Source organism: Rhipicephalus microplus, chromosome 8 (assembly GCF_043290135.1).
Source record: "Rhipicephalus microplus isolate Deutch F79 chromosome 8, USDA_Rmic, whole genome shotgun sequence".
NCBI classification, from domain to species: domain Eukaryota; kingdom Metazoa; phylum Arthropoda; class Arachnida; order Ixodida; family Ixodidae; genus Rhipicephalus; species Rhipicephalus microplus.
The window spans coordinates 130,942,934-130,953,940 of record NC_134707.1 but is presented as its reverse complement, the minus strand read 5'-3'; the positions used below and the strand labels follow the sequence as shown (position 1 = coordinate 130,953,940).

Below are 11,007 nucleotides of genomic sequence, written 5' to 3'. Positions count from 1 at the left end.
TAGCTTTTCAAGATCATGGTGACTAAATGCCTAGTAACTCACAGCACAAAGTAACAACAAAAGACATCAGTATGATCAATGTGGATGAGTACAGTCTTGCATCAAAACAATATATTGTGCAAAATGTTGCCTAAGTAAGAAACCTCTCTATGTTTGCAAATAGTGTGACGTCACTTCGAGCACCGTGCCAGCCATTCCCTCCCTCTGTGCAAGGGCTGGTTGGCAAGGAAGTTGTTTGTGACGTTCCTGATAGAGCACCGAGATGTATGCGATTCTAAACCTGCAGCCTAATATATACGTAATCTTTTGTGCAGTTACATGGCTGCATCTGACACCTACAACTTATTTGCATATTTACATTGCTCCCTTAGGACCTAACACACAAACTTGTTGTTTGCATTGTCACTTCATGAATATCGAGCGGTAAAAGTACTGAGTATATGTGAAACAAGAATCTCTGCTTATTACATGAAGAAATATGAGGCCTTCGATAAAACGAGTGATACCTTTATTGAGCTTGCGTACTCGTTGGGGCGATTCATACATGCAGCTTCAGCAAATGGTATCTTCCAGCCCGGTGACCTTGCAATTTTTTTCTGCGCACAGCGCAAACACTGAGATGTACCCACTCGCAGATGCTCACGTCAAGTGCATATTTACCTTGACTAAAATGTCGAATCAAGTTTTTTTATCGACCGGTCCCTGCCATGAGTGCTAGTCTTCGTAAACAAGACACATTGTTATTGACACTGCACACACCACACTCAGAATTCTCAGTTGAACCGATATTCTCAATACCTTTCAATGAACACTACATGCCGCAATCAACAGTGCACATTTTTGAAGACTATGCCGCTGTTGCTCGCACAGGCCACCACGTGTGTTCACTTCTTCAAGATAAACAGACAGCGTGGCAAATACTTTACCACACAGTTTACCACACAGCTGGATGTTTGCTGACACATACTACAGCTAATGTCGACATTGTAACGTGAAGTGTAAGCTTTGAAAAATTAAAACTTGCCCCAAACACCGCACGACTCTACCGGGCTGAGCCACCAGCGGGAGTGTTTTTCCAGCCACACCTTTTACATGTGCCAGTGACATCATGCTGTGACGTACCTCGGTAGGGGCCTATCGCTGCATACTTTATGTGAATGAGGGTCCTGTTAGTGAAAGCAGGCATTGTTGATTTCGTAACTTGTTCATGCCCAACTGGACCTTCATTTGCACAAGTTGTCTGACTGATATTCAGGCGAACTTTTGTGTAATAAATTATACAGTTGGCAGTCTTTGCTTGCCCCATACTGTTGTTACTGGTGTTTCTTGTTGTTACTTTGCACTGCTCATTACTACTCACCTACACAAACTAGCCTATCTTGCCGCTGTTTTGGACAAGATGCAGCAGGCAAGTGCAATAGTGTTCATAACTCTAAATTCTCGAGCAAAATTGATCGTTTCATATTCAGTTAGTTGCATTCATATAAGTACATTATAAGAAATCATTGATTAAACATGAATCCGTGTTCCTCTACATAATGCTCACAACTTTTATATCAAATTGAATGGTGTTTATAAAAAACATGGGTTTTAGGTAAACATCATGCTCTTTTCTCGAAGAGCTGACAAAACACTATTGCATGCTTACTTGCCATGAATTGGACTGTGTTCTAAATACATTGCAATTCTTCACCAGACTGCCAGCACACTTCACATTGGGGGAACATTTAATAACCATGGATTGATTAATTAAGAATGGAAAGAAAGAAGCGGCAGGCCGGGATACTTGATATTGGCATCCGTTTTGCTACCTAGCGCATTATCATGCAAACTTTCTATAGAGTGGTTATGCGTCTTGCATGTGTGTCTGTAAACCAAGAACTTTGGGTAGAACTATATTTATCTTACAAATGGTTGCGGGACTGTGGAAGCTGTAGGGCTGCTTAGGAATGGTGGAATCCCTGGACATGTGTTCAACCTTGCTGCATCAGCTCCTTGGTGTTTTCACGGCATATTTACAGATGTGTTGGGTGAGTATAGCAAGCAGGTTTCAACAAAAGGAAAAGTATAATATGGCAGCACCTCTTGTGCGTGCCTTACATCCCAAGTATATCAAATATTTATCTTGCCTTGTGGCCTGTAAATTTTAAAGAGACACTTCTTTTTGCTTTATATTTGAGTCTCGGTGCTTCGAAAGCAATGCATTTGTGTTTGACAGCAAGTGTTCTTGAACAAATAACTAATCTCAATAATGACAAAACACCCTTCATACTTGGTCCTTAGCATAAGCTAGCACTTATCTGTAGCAGATTCAATTATTCATTTTTTGCTGGGATGATAATGGGCAAGTAGCAAAGGCAAGTTCAGATTCGAGTGGTCGGTGACGTCTGTTTAGGCTCTGCCATATTGCTTTGCAACCAGAGTTACTTGTGGCTACATATACAATGAAGCCACATGACGTGCATTCTAAATGAGATTACCATATCACATTTCACTGCATCTTAGTATGTGCCAAACAAATGCAGATATCATTATCTTGCCACTATAAAGGGATCCTAAACCATTACAAGGTTGAAATTTAGTCGTGGTGCTGCAGCTGTGTAAGACTCTACAATGGATACATAGCCGTAATAATTTGTCTATATGAGGTCGCAATAGTAATGTTACACACATTGTACGATACAAAAGAGGTCCTCGCTTATTTCGCTTTTTTTCGGTATGCTTCTTTCTTGTCTCTTCTTGCCATGTGCTCCTCCTCACTGTACAAGGAGCAAGAGCAGTGGGCATACAAACACGTATTTAAAAAAAATGTTGTAAGGTGAGCACTGAGAAGCTGAACACTTCCAAAAGGCTCAAAGAGGTAAAGGTATTGTTTCTTGCTACTTTTTGGGCACCCATAGCTAGTTGTGCTGCTGCAGTTAAAAAATAAGTGAAATGTTAAAAATTAATTGGAGATGGTTTGGCACCCATAATTGCAGTTACATACAGAACTAGGTTTCAATGCGTAAGCAAAATCTGTTTACTCTAAATCAATCCTAATGATATCTGAAATTCAGGAAATATTCACAGAAAAGCTCAGGAAAAGGCTAAGTGGTTGCCCCTTCAATGTGAAGGAGATACTCTTCTTCTAAAAGGTAAATGAACAGTCTAGTAGTCTCGATATTACATGCACTATAAAATATTCTGGTGTGGTGCTTTTCATGCAAGTTATAATGAGAGGGGTTTTTAACAGAACTGTTGTCACTTTGCCCTGCATTGCTGAAATTGTTCACATAGTTATAATACATGAATCACTTTATGCCTTTTAATTTTATGCAAATGGTTTACTTACCCAGTCGGTTTAACTTGATTTGGATAAAATCATAAATGCTCTAAATTTTTTTTACTATACAGCAGGTTTATTTTTAAAATACGCGACCATTGATGTGAACGCAGTTGGTGGCGTGCTTGATTAATCCTTCACTATCACCAATCCAACTACACCTCCTATAGTGCATAGTGTGACAAAAGTAATGGTACTTAACATTACTGGCAGCATACACTTTTATGTCTCAAAATGTGTTAAAAAGCCTGGTAAAAATGTGTGCACGTTTTTCTTTTCGCTCCAACTAAATATTCGGGTCTACTCAAAGTAGCTTCCACTCTTTTAGGTTCCTCAAACTTTTAGGTGTTCAAAAGAAGTATCAATGCCATATACTTTCTTTGTCAGCCTACTCACCACTCTAATAATGAGAATTACCCGACAACATGACTCAGGAAAATATAGGGATGTTATAAAAAGTAATGTCAATTCAATTGTCAAAAAATGTCAACCCATTAGTAACTTGCCGCCAAGTTACGTTTTCGTTCACTTTTCTTTTCACAATTTTGTTAAAGTTATTTTTGATAACATCACCTATAGTTTGTTTGGCATCATTGTCTGCTAGTTCTCATTATAATGTGTTCAACAAAGACAACAAACCCTTAAAATTATAGTTCTTTCCTTTACTCATGAATCTGAAACAGTGAATCTCAGTAATCTTAGCGGTGTGTGACTTGTTTTGTTTTTTTTTTTGATCAGTTGTGCATCTGTTCAAGTACATACATTTAGGTGGGAGGGTGAACCATTGCCACCTCCTGTGACTAGCAGATTTTCTGAGAACTGACAGATGCATAATGCTGCCAAAGAAGTATAGGGATATTGGAAGTAATCGTGACGTAATTGCAATCGTAATCTAATTGCCAGTAGGCAAAACAAAAAGGTGTCCCACACTCGCCATAATGGTAACAGGCAGCGCTGACTGACTCTTCCATGTATAAATGCACATATATACCGTACAAATTGGAAGAGGGATAGCCGCCATGGTAGCTCACTTGATAGAGCATCGGACATGTTATTCGAAGTTCGCAGGCTCGGTCCCTGTACAGGGCAGGTTATCTTTTTTTTCCTGCCCCGCCACGGCGGTCTAGTGGCTAAGGTACTCGGCTGCTGACCCGCAGGTCGTGGGTTCGAATCCCGGCTGTGGCGGCTGCATTTCCGATGGAGGCGGAAATGTTGTAGGCCCGTGTACTCAGATTTCAGTGCACGTTAAAGAACCCCAGGTGGTCAAAATTTCCGGAGCCCTCCACTACGGCGTCTCTCATAATCATATGGTGGTTTTGGGACGGTAAACCCCACAAATCAATCAATATCGTTTTTCCTTCTACTTTTCTTTCTTCACAATTACAACACTTCTATTCTTCTTGAAGATTTTCTGGTGTAAAAAAGGTATCTTATAATCTGAAGAGGCAAACAGAATGTGCCAGTGTACGAGTTAGCTCTTGTAGTGGTTACAAGTAAGATATGTTTTGAAGAATAAATCATTCTGCCACTTGCCTAAAGTATGGCTACAGGACATGGCGCTGGATGCACTTTGTTATTTTTGAATCAAGCTATCTTGTATTCTATTTTTATAAAATACTTGGGATACACATGACGGTATCACACACTTTAACGCCACAAAGATTATACAGTAAACAATGTTATAAATGCGAAATTGCATAAGGATAAGGTGAAAACTGCACCCTCAACGAGAATGTACAGAAAGCACAGGGTGCAGGCGTCATTCCTTCTGCCCGTGCTTTTCAATCGCGAGCTGTTTTCACCTCGTTCTGACCAACTAACTAGATTGAGATGTGTTGTTATAGTGCAAGAGGATGCTCCACGAGAAACTAGGTTTGTCTCAAAGTCTGTGTGTGTCTTTCAACCTATATGGTGCCCGGTTCAAGAGTTCATGCAGACTAGATCGTGTAAAACGGGGCCGTGTAAAATGGACCGTGTAAATAAAATAAAATGGACCATGTAAATAAACAGGATCGTGTAAAATGTCGTTTTCGTGTGCAACTGTAGTTGTGGTTGTGCTGAATGACCTTTCTTTATATACACTACATAACAAACTTGTTCTTTAGAGTCGAGTGCATCTTCGGATCGATTGTAAATGTTTGCATATGCGAGGCCTTAAGTTTTATAAGAAATTCCTCAGTGTGCCACGAGGAAATGTGTGTTCAGCGAAAATTTGTATATCATTATATACAACTCTTAAAGCCTCGTCTACAACTTTATGCAGGTTGACCTTGAGCAGAAAACGAGGAGCGGCAGCAGCCCCCAGAAAAGAGCAAGCACCCTCCAAGCTCCCGAAGCTCTCTTCGACAGTAACAGCAAGGTCACTGTGTGGCATTGAAAACCATTGCAAGGAGTGCCTTATCAGTACACTGTGCTGCTCTTTCATCGCAGAAGACGAAGTTGACCACTCCAGAGGAACTTCACGCTGTGTACTGTGAGTGCTTCAGTGGTTTTGTTTTTGTCCAGCCAGCAGTTAAGAAATCATGTGTCAGATTCAGCCAGGATGGCTAGAGGGAGTCGGGCAGGCATGTTTGGACATTTGTCTAGCCAAGTAGTGCCAATTTTCGCACTGGTCCTGTTGGAGTTACTGCCAGAATCACAGAAGCTACGTCACCTCTTTAAATGTACAGATGTGTCGGGGAAGATTAGCTGCATTAGGTTTTTCTATAACTGATAGCTGCCAACATTCTTCTTTACACAGGAGTTTTGTTCCTCACTTATGGGTGTAAAGCCCTCTACAGAAAAAATGCAACACGTCTACTTCCAGAAGACTCCAAGGCCCTACTTGTAGGTTTTTTCGGCTTGTATCATGAGCACCTCGTTTGGGGTACATGAACATTTTATAAACATGTACAGCGAAAATTTTGGGTGGCTGGTCGTTTTGTCGTTATCTTGTTCCTCGCAGTATTCTTAAGCATGTTGTGCATTACGTTGTCAATCTGGTTCATGTGCATAGAAGACATTACGAAGTTTCAGGCTACAGTATAAAAAGCCTGGAAGCAAGCTATCAATAATTTTTTAACAGAGTTGCTTAATCTGATACATGATACATCACTAAACTTTCGTGCGTATTCATCAATGTAAGCTCGTCTTAGTGTTATCCAAAATGAAGATGTGAGTCCACAGATGGAAACATCTAGTGGGGTAATCAGGGTGAACAGTAGAAGTGCTTCAGACAGGCTGGCCGATGTTGCGATAGGAGGACCTATTTTTAGAAGTCACCTTGTCATCCTTGGCGTGTTAGTTTAAATGGGGTCAGTAATGACATCATCTATTGGTATAGGCGTGTGTGCCTGTTGGAAATGTTTGTCTGAAAAAAAAACCCTATAACGCAGAAGAGTGCAGCCCTTGCTTCTTTTCAAGTTAGGTTGCGCTGATACAAAGTGTTCTCCTGTTGGAGGTTGGGGGTAAGGGAAGCAAAAAAAAGATAAATGATAGAAAAGAAGAAAAACAAAGAAAGAAAAGGGGAATGCAAAGTAAAAGTAGTGCTACACTGCTCCTACTTTGCATCCCCCCTTTTCTTCTTTTTTTTCCCTTGTATTATTTTTCACCTTTTTTGTTACATTTGCATTGTCCCATCTAGTGCATGAATCAATGACACATGGCTTTGCTAAAGCAAAGATGCCTATGTGGTGTTGGATTGAACAGTGCATTGTACTTCATTTAGTTAATTACAGACTGATCAAGCTTGCAATAAGTGCTTCCTGTCTATCACCACACATGTTCAATTGAAAAGTTTGCGCTTGGCTCTTAGTATGCTGGTATATAGCTTGTGTCTTGCACTACTCAAAATGAATGTTATTTTGCTGCTGTTTATGGTAATGAATTTATCCAACATGAAAATATCTTGCCTTGTGAACTTTGTTGGACCTGCCTTTCCTTTTCTTTCCTATGCAGGCATTGTATGTGAGGGAGGCAGTAACAGAGAGGTGATAGCTTGAGCTTCGGAAGAATAAATGCTGGCAATGAGGCAATTACGCATCAAACATCCCAGCCATTTTGCCAACCGTCCTAAATGTGTTTTGAAAAAAAATATTGTGCTCGTTTACTGTATTTTTCTGAAAACAGCAAAATGCTAAAGTATATCGCAGAGAACAAAATATTAGGCCACGTTGGTGCCTTCTGGACTTCCCAGGATGTCGTCTGGGTGTTGTTTGTAAAAAGTAAAGTGTTTCAAAAATACTGCCTCTTCTACACCAAATTCGGTCTTGGTAATAAGTAAAGGTGCTTGTGTGTAGTGCATGAAGCTCAGTAATATTAGTGCAATTTTTTCGCCACATCAAAAGCAAGGAAGCAGTTCTCTTTATATGGCAAGTTATATGATTACACTTTGTCTTAAAGTAGAAATGAATTTATGAAGTTTTCTTATGATGGCTGTTTTCTGCATATGATGTACGACAGCTTCCGTTCCGAAGTTCCCCAAGGCCCTCAATAGGAGACTTCAAAAATCATTTTCCTCATTTAAACAAAATTTGTAATGATAACACTTGCCATGTAACAAGAACTGTTTATTTGCTTTCAACTTACATATAAAAGTAATTTTCAATTAGACAAACACACAGCTCAAATTGCATCTCAATGTGGACAAAAACGATTATATAGTGATATTTGTAATCTGGACCTAACATTATTTTTTTCGTAAAATATAACTTCTGTGCAGTGAGTATTTGTGGCTCAAATATTCATACAAAATGCAGTATTGCCATACAAGAAATGCAAACGATAAACAGTTTGGCGGAATTCTTCAAAGCCTATGTAGCAGAAAAATTGCACTAATGTTACTTGACTTCAAATACTTTAAGAAGCATCTTTACTTATATGTAGATCAAATTTTATGTGGCAAGAAAAAGCGGTACTTTGAAATTTTTTTCACAAATAACACCCGCACGACATTCTGCGAAATTCTGAAGGTACCCACGTGACCACTACTCTTTTCTCGTCAAAACATTTCTGCAAATAACTATTTTCAGAAGAGTAAATTACCATCATTTTTTAAACTATACATCTGTGATGGTCGCCAGGCAGCATGGTTTGTATGTTTGGTGTAGAATAGCCCAGTGCAAAAAACAACAAATGGCTGAGCATCCTTTGACGCTCGGGCCATTTCGAAAGCATTTGTTTGTTAGCAGCAATTCAGTTAAGCCCTTGTCTTTATGCTTAGGCCGAGAAACAAAACACAAGTAACTAAAGTAGTCCTAAGAGTCATGTAGTCTCACTGTTCCAAGGCTTGTGGAGCCTAATTTAGTGCAAGCTTCACCATTTTTTTTAAAATTCAGATTCAACCAACAGGTTTTGGAGGCACAGTGCATTTTCAGCTAACTCGTTTCACACCAGTTCCTTAGATAAAAAGCGGAAAGTAGAGGTAAAAATACCATTTTAAAGGCATTTAGGTAATAACGAAAAGGACTGCTTTCTTTTTTTGTGTGGTGCTTTGCCTGAACGCTGTGCTTTTTGTGGTATAGTTCATTGTCTAGTGAACATAGGCCTTAAAAACTAACATTAGCCATGTTGAGGTCGATTTTTTGGTTATAGTCATAGGAGACATATAAATAATTATGACTTCAAACTTGATTGTTCTTTTGAAGATTTTTTCCTTGCATAATGATATTCTAGAGTCTTCGTCAATTTTGTTAAAAGAAAACATGATGTCATAATAGGGTCACTTTTTGTAGAGTCGTTCAGTTCTACCTTACCTTTTACATTCCTAATAGAGCAGTTATTTTCAATATCGGTATTTAAAATGGAATGAGCATGCTGTATGTAATAAGGTGTAAGCACTTACAGATAGCACATGCACCCAACTTTTCTGCTGGCAGTTTATTTCTGTTATTCTTGATTTATATGTGAGGTTTCACGTCCGAAAACCACTATATGATTATGAGAGACGCCGTAGTAGAGGGCACTGGAAACTTCGACCACTTGGGGTTCTTTAACGTACACCCAAATCTGAGCACACGTGCCTACAGCATTTCTGCCTCCACCGGAAATGGAGCCGGGGTTTGATACCGCGACATGCGGGTCAGCAGCCGAATTACTGTTACTCTTGCTCCCCTATATGTGTGCAGTTCGGTTATAGTTATCTGGCTTGCACAGATTTTTAATGGCACCTGCCTGGTCTTGCTTGCTTTCATGGTGATTTTAACCTTCATAAGTTGCTTAGGTTTAACTCTCAAAATTGTTCAAGATGCCAATTTTGTGCACAAACTGTATAGTATAAAGGCAGCAGATGTACATGCACACACTATTAAATGAACACTGAGAGCTTTCACTGGCAGTTCCTAAAGTTTTACTGTGCAGGAAGCGTTTAAATCATAATTTCATAAGGACATAATAATCGATTATCTCTACCATTGAAAATCGTGACAACCTAGTTATTTTCACTGTGATAAGCATGCTGTTTTTTTGATGTGGCAGAACTAATTTATACACTCATTTCTTCTATTATTCACATATGCATAACGTGAAGGATTGTGTGCCTTAAATTTTCAGTTTCATTCTGTGTGTTATATTTCTTGTGCATGTAAACTATTGTGCTAACATGTGTCTCTGACATTATTTGTGCCAATTATTTTCATTTCCAGGTGCCTATGAAGGACACATAAGTTCTATCGCAGTGACCTTCGAAATTTACAGTGGTGCCGGAGCCTCAAGCACCATTTACCCGATCTCCACAAGGCATTCATGAGATAAACACAGCGCCACACTTTCACAGTGCTATGATTATTATTTATGTTTAAACATTTCGTTCTAAAATTGCTGTTACATTGTGCCACCATCCTGTGGCTTAGGTGGAGCTCGTGAAATTGCGGTGCAGTCACCTCAATTGTGTACGATCAAACTGCAATGTCACTATTCACAGCTGGAGCATACAGACAAATAAGAAAACGTATTGATTGTAGCAGGGCTGATGTGTATATTAATGCTTCTCTATTGATAATAATAACTTTATAGGTTCTTTAAGTCTTGCATAGAACACTGCAATAATGTGTTGCAATGTAACCACCATTTATGATTGCTAGCATGTTAATTTAGTAGTTTTGTAATGTATTTCAATTAAAAGGCAATTTTGCTTTTGCATCACAACAATTTATAGGATGCCGATGATTCAATCCCTCATCATGCACATTTAAGAAATATTTTGATTTATACACAGTATTTCATGTACTCAAGATGTGGACGTCTATTCAATTTACACATTATATTGCTTTGCACTAGATTCAGACGTAACATGCACACATTTCAGTAATTTCCGCATGATACGTCTTTCCATAAGATGCGGAGTCCGCATCATACGTCTTCCATATTCCAATAATTCCGTATTTGAGGTCTCCGCATCTTACGGAACGTTTCAGTAAGGATAGGTGACAGATGTCACCTGGCGCTCTACTCTGTAGGGCCTGAAGTATTGTGAGAACTTTTCGCTGATCCCTACACGACGAGATGCGAAGCACATTACAATGAGAGGGCATGGAGAAAATTCAGAGCCCTCTGCCCACAAGTTCAGTCTTGTGTGAACATACAGGAACTTTTGTTAGCTTGGGAAAAGAAGAGGAAAGTGCGGGCTACCTTGCGTGCAATGCCAGCTCGAGTAATGGCATCTTGAGCATATGAAGTGCTTGGTATTGGTTTGACAAAAGCAGAGTATC

The 11,007-nt window shown here is 39.4% G+C and overlaps 1 long non-coding RNA gene across 1 annotated transcript; it reads left to right on the top strand.

Annotated features, from left to right (window-relative positions):
• Positions 1-1,295: 1,295 nt before the first annotated feature.
• LOC142769383 (uncharacterized) lies at positions 1,296-10,474 on the top strand. Its single transcript, XR_012885812.1, has 3 exons — positions 1,296-2,030; positions 5,586-5,795; positions 9,943-10,474. It is a non-coding gene; the product is annotated as an uncharacterized LOC142769383 (long non-coding RNA).
• Positions 10,475-11,007: the final 533 nt, after the last annotated feature.